Source organism: Lissotriton vulgaris, chromosome 7 (genome assembly GCF_964263255.1).
Source record: "Lissotriton vulgaris chromosome 7, aLisVul1.2, whole genome shotgun sequence".
Lineage (NCBI taxonomy): Eukaryota > Metazoa > Chordata > Amphibia > Caudata > Salamandridae > Lissotriton > Lissotriton vulgaris.
In genome coordinates this window covers 614,936,451-614,951,253 of record NC_141695.1, presented here as the reverse complement: position 1 = coordinate 614,951,253, position 14,803 = coordinate 614,936,451, and the positions used below count along the sequence as shown (strand labels likewise).

General features: G+C 51.0%; 1 protein-coding gene across 2 annotated transcripts in view; it reads right to left on the bottom strand.

Annotated features, from left to right (window-relative positions):
* The window catches only part of GRB2 (growth factor receptor bound protein 2), a 313,545-nt gene that overhangs the window by 120,395 nt on the left and 178,347 nt on the right, over positions 1-14,803 (bottom strand). The gene's annotated exons all lie outside the window — the stretch shown is intronic.

Below are 14,803 nucleotides of genomic sequence, written 5' to 3'. Positions count from 1 at the left end.
CGTCGTCTGTGGCTCCGGGTCCATCTTCGGCATCGTGATCGCTGGGATGACGTCATCGGAGTACTTAGACGTCGCCCACGCGCGCTGACGTCAGTTCTGTACACGTGCCAGGAATGAAGCGCCATGATAGAAACCGACACTGGTGCCATGAAACTAGTGCCCTGAAAGGGATGTCCATAACCCAAAATATCGGTTCGCAGAACGGGGAGGATGGGTGGGGCGGTAAGGAATCTAACACTAACTACTGTTTCTTACAGATCTATCGTTACCGAAGGTAAGTAACTTGTGCATCTGAAAGAAACAGGTTAGTGTTAGATTCCTTACCTTAGAATAGATACCTCAGCAATACCAACTCCAGTGGTGGGTCTGCGAACCAAGATAACACCAGAAAGTCCTGGAGAACGGAACGGCCGAAAAAGCCATCTCTCCGGACTTGGCTGTCCAGGCAGTAGGGCCTAGCAAACGTGTGCAGCGAGGCCCATGTAGCTGCTGACAGATGTCATGCAAAGGGTCTCCCCGACACAGGGCAGTAGCAGCCGCCGTGGCCCGAGTGGAATGGGTGCGCAGCCCCACAGGAGGCTCCTTTATCGCCAAGGAGTAGCAAACCTTGATGCACATGACAACCTACCGAGAGATGGTCCACTTGTGCACCGCCCGTCCCTTCTTAGCGCCCACGTAACCAAGCTGGTCGTCCACCCGGTAGTGGCGTGTGCGGTCTAGATAGAAGGAGAACGCACGTTTTGAGTCCAGACGGTGGAGCCTCTCTTCCTCTTTCAAGGGATGCGGAAAGAAGGTGGGCAAGGTGATGGACTGCCCGATATGAAAGGCTGTAACCACCTTGGGTAGGAAAGAAGGAAGAGTCCTCTGAACAACCTTGTCCGGATGGACAGAGAGGAAAGGTTTAGAAGATAGAGCCTGGAGCTCACTCACTCTCCTGGCAGAGGTGATGGCAACCAGGAATGCAGTTTTAAGAGTCAGAAGACGAAGAGGACAGTTATTAAGTGTCTCAAAGGGAGTGCACATTAGATAAGTCAGTACAAGTTTCAAGTCCCACTGAGGCATCACAAAAGGAACAGGAGGAAACATGTGTGCGATGCCTTTCAAGAATCTATTTATAACAGGGGACTTGAAAAGAGAAAGCTGATCAGGAAGCCATAGGAAAGCTAAAATGGCCGAGAGGTAGCCTTTTATAGAGCCCAGAGCAGAGCCCTGCTGGGCAAGAGAGAGAAGGAAGAGGAGAACCTCTGAAAGGGGGGGGGGCAGATAGTGGATCCACAGCCTTTGCTGTGCACCATGCCACAAATTTGTTCCACCGCCAGGCGTATACCGATTTTGTGGAGGGACACCTGGCTGCCAGAATCACATCAAAGACTTCAGGAGGCAAGTCAAATGGCCTCAACTGCCGCCGCTCAATCTCCACACATGTAGGTGAAGATTGGACAGGCTCAGGTGGAGGACCGTCCCCTGCTGCTGCGACAGAAGGTCCTCCTGAAGAGGCAGACGAATCGGCGGATCGACTGACATACCGAGTAGCTCGGGATACCAGTATCTTCGTGCCCAGTCCGGAGCCACAAGGATGACTTGGGTCCGGTCACACCTGATCTTCTTTAGCACTATGGGCAGAAGTGTTATAGGCGGAAAGGAGTACAACAGACTGCAGCTCCACTCTCGACGAAAAGCGTCACCGAGCGAGTGCCGCCTTGGAAATTCCAACACGCAGAACTGATGACATTGCACGTTCTCTTCGGTGGCGAATAGAAATAACCAAGGCTCTCCCCACTGCAGAAAGAGACCTTGCGCCACGTCAGAGTTCAGAAGCCATTCGTGATCCATCATTCACTGGCAGCTGAGTTCGTCCGCCCTGGCGTTCAGGGAACCTGCCAGGTGTTGAACCACCAGGGCGATGCCCCGGTGTTCCAGCCATGTCCAGATGCGCAAAGCCTCCTGACAAAGGGTCCACAACCCCACCCCGCCCTGTTTGTTGCAGTACCACATGGTGTTGTCCGTGAACACCGCACTACACTTCCCCGGACAGAGGGAAGGAATGCCTTCAGTGCAAGTCGGATCGCCCGCAGCTCCAGAAGGTTGATATGGAGCCGGGACTCCGCCGGAGACCAGAGGCCTCTGTCTCTGCCTCTCCCATGTGCCCCCCCCCTCCCCGCATCCCAGGAGGGACGCATCCGATACTACTACGTGCTCCGGTTGGGGTAGGGAGAGGGATCTGCCGCTGACCCAATCGCGGTTCCTGAGCCACCACTGCAACTGATTCGCAGTGCCCTCTGAAATCAGGACGTGGTCGGACAGATTGCCCTGATGCTGTGCCCACTGAAATTTCAGATCCCACTGCAGAGCCCGCATCCGCCACCTGGAGTGATGCACCAGAAGGATGCAGGAGGTCATCAGGAGATGCAGCGTCAACCTGACCGAAACTTGTGATAAAGGCTGAAAGATCGGAATCGGAGCCTGAATATCCCAAACCTGCTGTTTGGGGGGGGGGGGGAATATACCCAAAACTGCTCCGATGAAAAGGAGCTTCTGAGAGGGGCACAGGTGTGACTTCGGCACATTGATGGAGAACCCCAGCGAGTGCAGGAGGTCAGCCGTAGTCTGGAGGTGGGAAACAACTGTTTGGGGCGAGCCCACCTTCAACAACCAGTCGTCGAGATAGGGGAAGGCTGAAACCCCTGATGTGCGCAAATGAGCTGCGACCACCGCCATCATTTCTGGTAAGACCGAAGGGGAGCACGGAAAACTGAAAGTGCTCTTGGCCTACCTTGAACCGAAGGTAACGCCGGTGGGCCCGCAGGACGGGGACGTGGAAATATGTGTCCTGCAAGTCCAACGCTACCATCCAGTCTCCAGGGTCCAGGGCAGCTAGGACATGAGCTAAAGTCAGCATCTTGAACTTCTCCTTCCTGAGGAAGCCCTTGACAATCCAAGGTAGGGCGTAGGCCGCCTTTGCCCTTCTTGGGTACCAGAAAGTAGTGGGAGTAGTAACCACTTCCTCCTTCTGGCCCAGGAACGCGCTCGATGGCGCCCTTGGCCAAGAGGGCCATAACTTCCTCCTGCAGAAGTTGCAAGTGATCCCCGGCATGCGGTGGCATGGCTGGAGGGGTCGCCTCAAAGGGGAGGGAGTAGCCTCTTCGGACGATTTGCAGCACCCACCTGTCCGACGTGATGGAGCGCCACTGGAGGAGGTGATGGCGAACCCTGCCCCCCACTGGCGTCGAATGGGCCTGAAAGCTCGGACTAGGAAGGCTTTGAGGGAGATGCTGAGGGAGCAGATGTGGACTGGCCTTGCCGTTGTCCCCCTGCACCGCCACGAGGGTTACTGCGGCCACGTTGAGGCTGGCTCTGCAGCCTGTGGCTGGCAGGACGTGTGGGGATGCCCCTTCCTTGGCCAGGAAAGGGGCGAAAAGCAGAAGTTTGCTGGCGCTGGCCAGACAGGCCCAAGGAGTAGGCCGTAGACCTGGAGTCCTTGAAACGCTCAAGCACCCTGTATGCTTTGTCGCTAAAGAGGCGACGGCCATCGAAGAGCATGTCCATGAGTGTGGCCCGGACAACGCCTGAGAAATTGGCGGACCTCAGCCAGGCGTGGCGGCGAACCGCCACCGTCGTGGAAATCGCCCTTCCCAGCAAGTCAGTAGTATCCAGTCCACACCTGATGGAATAACGCGCCGTATCCCGCCCCTCCGCAAGGGCTTGGGCGAGCCGGGCCTGGATCTCCTCCAGGCACTGGGGCAGCACGTCGGCAACCGTGTCCCACAAGGAGTGGGTATAACAGCCCAAAAGGCAAGCAGTGTTGATACACCGCAACTCCAAACTCAATGAGGAGAACAGTTTCTTCCCAAACTGATCAAACCTTTTGGATTCCAGAGGGGAGGGGTCGGGAATGCGGTCTGGGACGTAGAGGCCTGGATCACCAGGCTCTCGGGGTGGGGTGCACGGACATAAAGCTAGGGTTGCCCAGAGCCGGGCGGTGGCATCGGGCCACGTTCTGATCCACAGGGGGCACTGTGGAGGGCTTGGACCAGGTGCCCAACAGAACGTCAGTGAGGGCCTCATTGAACGGCAGTAGAGGCTCAGAGGAGCTTACTGGTGGTTGAAGCACCTCAGTGAGGAGATTAGTCCTCACGGCCGCCGCAGGGAGCTCAAGAGCCAAGGCCATGGCTGCCCTGCGCAAGACCACGCCATATGTAGCATTCTCCTCCGTAGCCACGGAGGGAGGAGAGATGAATCCAGTGTCGGGCGAAGTGTCCAAACCACTGGCCTCCCCTAGCTCATCTGCCCAGTCTTGACTCAACAGGCACTGCTGTGCCAGAGGGTCCTCAGACCCCTCCCTGTCCTCCCCTTCATCTGTGTCCTGGTATACAGGCTGGAATGACTGAGCCGGGTCGTAGATGAAGGCCTCACCCATCGACGCCAGAGACGGCGCCGAGCGGCACCGTTCAGACGCTGGACCAGGGTTGAAACTGGTGCAGACGTCGTCCGAGGATGGCGCAGAGAGAGACACTAGGGGGTCAGCACCAGCGGAGGAGTCGTAAGGTCAACTGGCGTCTACCTGGGTTCCAGGCACGGATCCCACGGGGGCCAAAGGTGTCGGGACCGAAGTCGGCGCTGGGGCCGAAGCACCCGACGGCGCTGGGGCCGAAGCACCCGACGGCGCTGGGGCCGAAGCCGCCGGCACGCCGAAGCACCCCAGTTGGGTCTGCGGGGCCCGAAGGCACGCCGGCAGGCCTCAACGGAGGGAAGTGAGTGCTCATGGCAATAAGGAAGTCACAACACTCCTCGACCGGGACCTTGAGCGGCGCGGAGCCGACTGCCGGATCTCGAGTAGCTTGCGGGACCGCTCCTGCCTAGCTTTCGAGATCAAGGCCCGGCAGTCGGGGCACGACTTGTCGTCGTGGTCGGCCCCGAGGAAGTAGACACACCGACGGTGGGGGTCGGTCACCGAAATCAGGCGGTTACAGGCGTCGCACGGCTTGAAGCCAGGCATCCCTACGGCACCAGGAGTCAAAGTCGACTCGAAAAGAGATCCAAAATAGATCAAAAAAGTTACTCAAAAAATAACTAGAGTACTGCTCTTCCCGGATCTGCACTTGCTGGCGCGGAAAAAAGAAGAACTGATGTCAGCGCGCAAGGGCGGCGTCTAAGAACTCAGACGACGTCATCCTGGCGATCACGACGCTGACGACAGACACGGAGTCGCAGAAGACGCCTACCGACTTTCCGGATCCAGCCGGACGCCTGGGGATATTCTAAAGTAAGGAATCGAACACTAACCTGTTTCTTTCAGACAAGAACAACACAAGTCAAAAGACAAGACATTATAAGGAAAAGCTTTTTACTTGCAAGCAATCGAAAATCTTTTATTTATCTCAGTCATTGAAATATGTGGACTATGGTTGACGCAAGTCATTTTCTAAGGGCACTGGGCATTTTCATCTGTGGATTGTTTACCAATGGTCTCACAGGTTGACAACAGTGAAGTGCCTAGCCAAGTTACACTAGGCTCTCACACAGTAGCTAAATTGAGCAGAAAAGGCTTTCTTGAGAAGGAGGAGGGGTTAAAAATTCAGATTTGGTAAGACACAATAAATAACATTAAAGCAATAAATGTCAAGCTAAGGCTTTACTTTATGAAAAGAAAAAAAGACTTTACTTATCCGGAGAGTGAAAATAACAGCTAAGATAACAGTTAAAACAAAGATAAAAAACGAAAGCAAGTAATTTCTGAGGCCGGGTTACTATCAAACATTTGTTTAGCTCTCTTTTTTTCACAAAAATAATATTGTCCCTATGGCTAAAGTTATCCTCGGAGAAGTCAATTCCGGGATTTTCAAGAATGATTGGTTTGATTTTTGTTTCTAGGCCATAACAGATACATCTAGAGCCACGTGAATCCAAAGTAGAGACAGCAAAGTAAGCATGAATTCTAGTATCCCTATTTGAAACCAGCATAGGTCTCGCCTGTGGGACCTATTTTCTTTGCATATGGTTTTAGAGATTTTGTACAGTACCCCAATGCTGTAAAAAATGGTAAAGGAGACCCACCGCCCGCCTGAAAAAATAAAGATATAGGCACTATGACACTGTTGTGTTTTTTGGTATTGCTAACAGGTCGATCTCTGGGGTGCCCTAGTGTGTGAAGAGCTCTTTGAGCAGCCGACAACTTAGCTCCCATTTGTGTGATATGGATGATTGTATTCATAGCCTGTATGACTTTATTTTGCTCTCCTGGAAGGTGTAGTGTTATTCAGATTATTCTTCTCTGAATGGTCCATGTCCATATTTCTGTGGCTATTTTGTACAGCCTGTGTAACTTCGTTCCACCTTGCTTGTTTAGATAGAACATTGTGTTGTCTGTTTGTATTTGGTGTCTTCACCTTCACTTGTATCTGAAAGGGTAGATACGTTCATGGTGATGGTCACATTTGAAGTTGGCTGTCTGAAGGGTCTGCCCACTGTTATGTCTTTTTTTTTACAAAGTTTTATATAGCTCAAACTTAACCCGAATCGGGTATCAAGAACGCTTTACATAGCACCAGTTGCATTACATGAGGACACATTCATTTTTGTTAGGCGCAGGGAGATTAAGTGATTTGCCCAGAATCACAGGATGTTCAGCGTCATTGCAGAGACTCAAACCCAGTCCCCACATTCGAGGTCGACCGCCCTAGCCGTTAAGCCAACTCCTTTCCCTATGTTGTTTGCGTTCCACCATCTGTTCTTGTACTTTCTGGGCTACAACCACTAGAGCTTTCAGACTCCCTGTGGTCTGTAACCATTGGCTCATGATCTACACTTGGAGGTGTTTTATGTGAAATCTTGTATGTAGTATAAGGGGAATGGCGGAGGCCACCATGCCCATAATTTTCCCCATAGTCCTCAGTGTCAGGGACTGACCCTTGCAGTAGTAGCAAGATTGCTCAGTGATTGCTTGAACCCTTTTGAGGGTGGGGAATAAATTTGTCTCCACCATGTTGATCCTTGCACCTAGAAAGGTATTTTCTCCATCTGGCTTCATGGAGGACTTCTCTAGGTTGATTGCAAACCTAGCCTGGGAAGGGTGCCCATGACAGTTCTGATGTTCTTGCATTGGTGGAAGGGGTTTGCTTTTACCAGCCGGTCATCCAGCTATGGATATATGTGGATCTCCTTCCTTCTTAGGTAGGCCACCACTGTGGCCAGGCATACCCTTGGTGCTGACCTGATTCAGAAAGGGAACACTCTGAAGTGGTATCGGTCTATGTTGACAACAAACCAAAGTATTTCTTATGCGTGTGGTTTACGGGTTAGTGCAAGTAGGCATCAATCATTTAAGTCTATGGTTGTTAGGCAGTCCTTTTTCTGCAGCAGCGGGAGGACCTCTTGTAATGTGCACATTTTGAATTTCTGTGTTTTATAAATTTGTCTGAGAATTGGTCTTAGCGACTCATCTGGTTATAGCACGAGGAATTATACCAAGTAGTTTCCTTAGTTGATTTCTGTTGTTGGCACTCTCTATTGTCCCTTTTTCCAAGAGTGCCTGCAGATTCTGTTCTATGCAGCGCCTTTCTTCCTAAAGTGCGCTCTCTTTCTTGGTTTGACTCCTGGCGGTGGCGGTGTCTTTATGAGTTATATGCAGTATCCAAATTGGATTATACTATGGATACATTTATCTTATGTGACCCTCCTCCACTCATGACGGAAGGCCTTTATTCTTCATCCTACTGGTGTTATTAGGCGGGGACGCTGGCAACTGGAGGCACTTGGCAGAGAAGCTGCCCCCCCCTGGAGATCTATCCTCTCCCTCTTCCACAAAAGGGCTAGCGTTGCCTGCAGCTGCCACTTTTGCACTATCGGTTTTTGTTGGTTTGTGGGGTGGTCTGTGGATGTCTGTGGCGAGGCCCTGTAGGTTTCCTTTTCGGCTGGTCTTCTCATGGTGGATACCCCTGCCCCTCTGCGTGGGTTGCCTTGAAATTGGAACGCTCCCAAGTTCTTGACCATTTCGCAATTCTTCTTTAACGGCTGTAGTGTCTCACCCACTGCCATGCGAAAAGGTGTTCTACAGTGAAGGGAGTGTTTATAATGCTTGCCTACACCTTTCTTTTGAACCCAGACACCTGTGGCCAGGCATTCCTTTTCAGAGTTGTACCCATTACCATCTGCCTATTTACTTTGTCTGTGGTGTCAAGGGCCAATTTTAAGCACGTGTTGGCAATGGTCTTACCTTCTTCCCCTAGTGCAGCTGCCCGTTTTTGGAACTGCTCTGGAAGGTGCTTCATTAGGTATCCCATTTCTTCCCAGTGATGATGGGCATACCAATTTAGGAGGGCGATGGAGGTTTTGATCTTCCACTGCGTTCCTGCTCCTCTCTCCATTTCGCAACCTCACTGAAATCCGGGACTAATGCTGTAATATCAGGATCCTAGCCTGAATAACCTGGATTCTCTTCCCTAGGTGAAAGGCACGGATCGGACCCATGACTACCCTCTTGATCTCTTTCTCGTGTGGAAGTAGGGATGTTGGCTCTTTTCCTTACAGTGTCCATGATTACTAAGTCTCCCATATAATTCCCTCCAATATATAGAGGGTCTCTGGAAGATTTCTTTTCTTGCTTCCCTCAGTATCAATCTTTAATGCCTCCCTTCTTTTGTCCAGGACGATGGAGAACATCGGAAGAAATTGGTTCCTGCTCTGTGCAAGCACAAGAGTTTTAAGGAGGAAACACATCTGTGCCCTCTCCTTCGAGTTGGAGTCCATACCTGTATGCTGCCCTCTACCAAAGTTGTACGTGTGATATCATCTGGAGAACAAGGTGTAGGAAGGTGGATATCTGACTATATGGTTACCTCAACTTTTTGCCTAGTCTTTTGCTGGTTTTCGACTTAGTTGGCCTGGGATCCTGCTATTCAGGGCCCCAGGCTATCTGCTCTCCCTATAAAATGGACTCCATGTACTTTAGGCACATACCAGATTGTGTATTGGGTCACCTTTGTGAGCCCCTGTATAGTGTACCATAGGTACCCAGGGCATAGGTGCATCCAAGGCCTACCAGGGGCTGCAGCATGTATTACGCCACCCCTGGCTGGCCCTCCAAATTGAAAACACAGGCTGATCACTCAGCCTGGGTAAGGTGGTGTATTCACCCCTTACTTAGATATAGTATTCCTATATCTACCTTTACATATAGACACATATACACCTATAAGTCACTCCTATGGTAGGCCTCGACAATCCTGGAGGCAGCGTGCTTGGTTTTATGTGAGAGGGTGCCCTAGCATGAGCTGAGCCCCTCTGCAGCTTTCGGAACCATCTCCTTATAGCTGTTCTATGATATAGCCATACCATATACTCTTAAGTGCATTATAATCCTCCCGGTTAATGCTAACTTTGGTTTGGCTTTATCAAAGCGTGTCATGTAAGGTGGCAAACACTTTGGAATACTACCCCCCCGCCACTTCTGGCGGTGGGGGTAGCATTCCACCCTTCTAGAGGGAAAAGACATGTATGTTACTTCTTTACTTGGTTAAAGTTAAACAGTGCCTCAGCATCACAAAATGGATGCTGCTGCCACAGACCCGAGTCTGACCACCTGGTGCTGGTGGAAACTCCGGCAAGGGCGGCCTGGACAATAGGTTTCATGTCCAGGGAGGTACCAGCACCTCCCCAGGCAGGCGTTAGGTGTATTGGGGCAGGGAGGGCTGCTTTCAGTGAATGCATCTAGACATTGCCTAGGGCACACAAGGTCTTCCATGCATAACCCGGTTCAAACCAGTTGCTGGGGCACTCCAGCCCCAGCTCTGGCGCGAAACTGGACAAAGGGAAAGGGGTGTAACCCCCTTCTCAGGTCCACCCGTAGGAGGGACCTAGGCAGGTAATCCAGCCTCTTAGCTTAGTATAAGTATAGGAGCTGTGTCCCCAGGACGTTATATTGTCCTGGAAAGAAACTTTGATACAGAACTCTTGGACCTTCGACATTCTATTCTGACTAGAAGACGGAAGACATCTCCCTTGTGGTCAAGAAGTGACCACCCTGTGCAAACAGGCACCACCAGTAACTTGCCGGTCTGCTTTGTCGACGCTTTCAGGTTCTTCACTTCACCGATCCACCCTTGGATCCACCCGGACACTTTTCCTCTGGTCGCCTGCAGCACTTCTTTGCAGATCTCCATAGAAAAACACGACGAAACCCAACACCAAAGGCACCTATGCCCCCGGCTTCCCTGGGTGAGGTAACACGAGTACTCCGGTGAGCCCGTGGGTCTTGACTCTCGAAGTGTCTTAGTCTAAAGGGGTTTCATCCTAGTCCATCCGGAAGTGTCCTTAAACAGTAACGTTGTAACTTCTTCGTTTCCCATTATAAGTCCAGGGTAACTCACAACTGTGTTTAGACACTGCACGCGTCTCCAGTGGGCCTCCTACTTCCTAACCTTTGGTTGTTTAGTGTAGCCCCAGCGATTCTACAGGCCCCAGGCCTGCGGACTAACTCTCACGTGGTTCTTATACCACTTCTTTAGTATATGGTTTGTGTGGTCCCTAGGGCATAACTGTATTTGTGCAACTTATCTTATGCTAATTGAGTAACTTCTGATGTACTTCGATCTCTGAACTCATAAAGAGTGCAGAGGGGTTGTGTTTAGAATAAATACATATATATTTGATATATACCTTGTGTGGTGTCCTTTCATTTGGTATTCAAGGGATTATAATTGGTAAAACAGCTTGCATCACATGCTCTCTGAAGTCTTAGCCAAAGACTGCTGGTCCATGCTACCACTAGGATAGCTTGTCTAGAAGGTTGACTTTACAACCACCATCAATAAGGGTCGATTAGACTGGTGCAAGGTGCCCACTAGAATAGTGGACATCATATGCCAGGCTAACTTCTCACACAAAGTCTCGACGGATACGAGGTGCTACCATCATCTGCAAGTTAGCTTTGATATCTTGCCACTAGTCAACATTTTTAACGTCTGGAAAGAGCATCTGGTCGTAATCGGGCTCTTTGTCCTCGAAGAATATTCCCTGTTCTTTTTAGGTTGACGTCTGCCAATGCGCTTGCGCATTGCAGAGGTCGATCTATAGTAGCTGAAACAAACTCTTGAAACCAGCGAGGATTGTCCCCAATGCATGTGAGGTACTCAAGTGCAACGCTTCCCCAGCGAACGCTTGACCTCACTTCTCAATCAAACCCCATATGGTGTTCCCTCCCACTCGCTCGCACATCAAACCCTGTCGAACAGTCTCTTTGTTTCTTGTGCATTCAGCTCCCATTCGTGCGAGGCCGATATCTGTCTGCTGAGCCAGTCTGCTTCCACGTTTTCTTTTCCTGGCAGATGTATCGCCAGTAGATCTATTTTCAATGGTATTGCCCATTTCCATATTTCTTGCGCTAGCTCTGACAGCGGTGCTGATTGTGTTCCTCCCTGTTTGTTTATGTAGAACATCGCTGTTGTGTTGTCCGTCTGGATCAGCACTGTTTGATTGTACAACTTCGTCTGGAAGGCTTTCATAGCTAGGAGAACGGTCTTTAGTTCTAGGTAATTGATGTGTTTTACAGCATCTGCTTGTGTCCACAAGCCCCTCACGCGTAGTTTTTCCATGTGTGCTCCCCATCCCTTTTGGGATGCGTCCGTGGTGATGGTCACTGTTGGTGTTGGTGGTGTTAGAAGTTTCCCTTTTGTTATGTTTTCTTTGTTCCACCATGATATCTCCTATTGCACTGCGTGCGTTACAACCGCTAGGTCCTCCCAACACCCAGTCGCTTGTGACCATTGGTCCTCCAGCCACTCCTGGAGTGGTCTCATGTTAGTCGGACATTTGGTATTATGTGGATGCATGAGGCCATCATGCCCATCATCTTGCTCACCGCCCTCACTGTCAGAGCTTGCTCCTTCTGGTAGAGGCGCGCCTCCTTCAACAGTGCCGTTGTTCTCTTCTCGCTGGGAAACACCTTCCCCTGAATGGTGTTGATTTGTGCCCCCAGAAATATTTTGACCTGTTGTGGGTTTATGGAGGATTTCTTCCAGTGAATGGAGAAACCTAGGGCGATTAGTGTGTCGGTCCCTCTCTGAGCGTGCTGTTTGCACGTATTGTATGACTTTGCCTTTATGAGCCAATCGTCTAGGTAAGAGTATACGTGTATCCCCTCCCTCCTTAAGTGTGCTGCGACTGCTGCCAGACACTTTGTGAACACCCTTGGTGCTGATTTTAGTCCGAAGGCCAATGCCGTGAATTGGTAGCGGTCTGAGTGGATTGCAAATCGTAGCAGATGTTTGTGCCGTCTGTTCATTGGGATGTGTAGGTAGGCATCCTTTAGGTCTATGGTGACCATGAAGTCCCCTGTTTGAATCTGTGGGAGTACTTCTTGCAGGGATGTCATTTTGAATTTCTGTGTCTTTATGAATTTGTTGAGGAACCTTAGGTCCAGGATGGGTCTCATAGTTTCGTCTACTTTGGGTACTAGGAAATACGTAGAGTACACCCCCTTATTCCTTTCCCTGGGAGGTACAGGCTCAATAGCCTCCTTTAGTAGCAGTTCCTCTGCTTTCTTCTGAAGAAGCTCTAGTTCCTTTTTTGCTAGTGCTCTTTTCTTTGGTCTTCTGCTTGGTGGTGTTTTTTCTAACTCTATGCAGTACCCGTACTGTATTGTGTTGATGATCCATTTGTCCGTTGTAATGTTTCTCCACTCCTGGAGGAAGAGTTTTAATCTTCCTCCCACTGGTGTTATGTGCTCGTGTTGTTTTGGTGCGTGAGAATCCAGTTTTTTGCTTTTGTGCTCCACCCTTGGAGTTTTTTGTAGGGTGTGCACTGTCAATGAGGCAGAGTCACTTGGAGGTCGTTTGCTGTCCACCCCTCCTGGCGTTTCCACGTCCGCCCGCTCTCCCGCGAAAGGACTGGCCCCTATGTTGGTATTGCCATTGCTGTTTTTGATGGCCATGTTGTGTATGGGTGTCGCTTTGGTGGGAATGTTGGAAGGACTGATGCGACGTTCCTGGCTGGTTCTCACCTCTCCCGTGTGGTCTCCTTGACGGGGTCCCTCTCTTCGCTCCCCTGAATTGCAAGGCCCCCATGGATCTTGCGGTGTCATTATCCTTTTTGAGCTGTGAGAGCTTGTCGTCCACTATTGCACCGAACAGTGTCTCACAGTTGAACGGAGTGTTCAGGATGTTGTGTTGCACCTCCGGTTTAAAGCCCGATATTCTGAGCCAGGCTTGTCTTCTTTCTGTGACGCCCAGCATCATAAGCCTGCTGGCCGTGTCTGCCCCGTCCAGTGCTTTTTTTAGGCAAGAGTTTGCCAAGTTCTTGCCTTCCTCTACCAGGTGCGAAGCCCTTTGTTGGTGCTCCTGAGGTAGGTGTTTCACCAACCATGCCCAGTTCCTCCATGATCTGGTAATGGTGTCTGTTGAGTAGTGCATTGGAATTAGCCATGTGCCAGTGCATAGCGGCATTCCTTTCGATCTTCCTTCCTGTTAGGTCCATCCTTCTGCTCTCCATCAGGGGGTGGACCCGAAGTAGTTGGCACATTGGACCTTCTTCTTGCTGTTGCCGTGATGACCCTGAACGCTGTTGCAGCGTTCTTGATGCATTCATTATAGAGCCCAATGTCGTCCGGTGGCGAGGGCCTCGCTGGATATGTGTCCACTCCCTCTTCTGGACTTTCGGCGTCGACGTCCTGCCACTCGACCTCCTGTGTATCCGAGTATGTGGATTCTTGGTACACCGTCTGTTCGTCCTCTCTCTCCTCCTCGTAATAGGCATTATCATCTTCCTGAAATGCCAGATCTTCCAAGGTCTCTGACGCTTGTTCTACTTCGAAATCTTCCTCTTCCGCTTCGACCACATGTACTTCTGGTGACTTTGGCCTCGAGGGAATTGTGTAAGATTTCATTTTCTCTTCGAAATCTTTCTTTCGCTGCAGGATGTTCTCCATCTCTGCTTCGAGTCTCCTCTTCTTTCTTTCCATCTCCGCCGCCTGTTCGGCGTCGAGTGGTTGTGCCTGTCTCTTTGGCGCGCTAGCTGGCGCCGAGATGGGTTTCGGCATCGAGATTGTTTTCGGCGGCGACGCGGTTTTCGGCGTCGAGGCTGGTCTTGCGTCTTTCGTCGTCAACTTCGAAGATGTTTTCGTAGTCGAGCGCTCCTTTTCTTGGAGGCTTTTCGACGACTTTGGTTGGTCACCCTCCTTTGACGCCAGGGAGTCCTTCTGAGAGGACCCGCTGGGCCTGGATGCTGCTGCGGATGCCGAAGTTCTCGGCGTCGGCGCTTTCGGGGGCTTGGCCTCGATTTTATGAGAGTCTTGTGTGGACCGTCGAGAGTCTTTCCGGCCTTTTTGGGTCGTCGATTCTCTACCTTATCAGTAGTCTTCTTATTATCGGTCTCTGCGACCGTGTAGCCGATGTCTTCTTCGGCGACGTAATCCTCCTCGTCGGTCGAGAGTCCCAGGCCTCGAAGGGACGGAGGTTGGCTCTTGCCCTGCATGGTGTAGTTTGCGATCCTTTGCCTCTCTCTCTCTCGAAGGGTCTTCGGGGTGAACGCGGAGCAGGCGTTGCAATATCTGCTTTCGTGGTCGACCGGCAGGCAGAGGTTACAGACTGGGTGTTGGTCCTTCTGCGCGTACTTATGATGGCAGTTTCGGCAGAATTTGAATGGTGTGTTGTCCATGTCCTGCGTTCAGGATGTCCCCTGATTGCGCATTCTCCTGTGGACGTCGAGGAATGTCGAAAATTTCCCCTTCTTCGTCGTCCTTTTCGATGGTGTAGTCTTCCTTCGTCTTTTCCGATGTTTTTTCTCTCCAAACTTGAGTCTTGCTTCTTCTTTT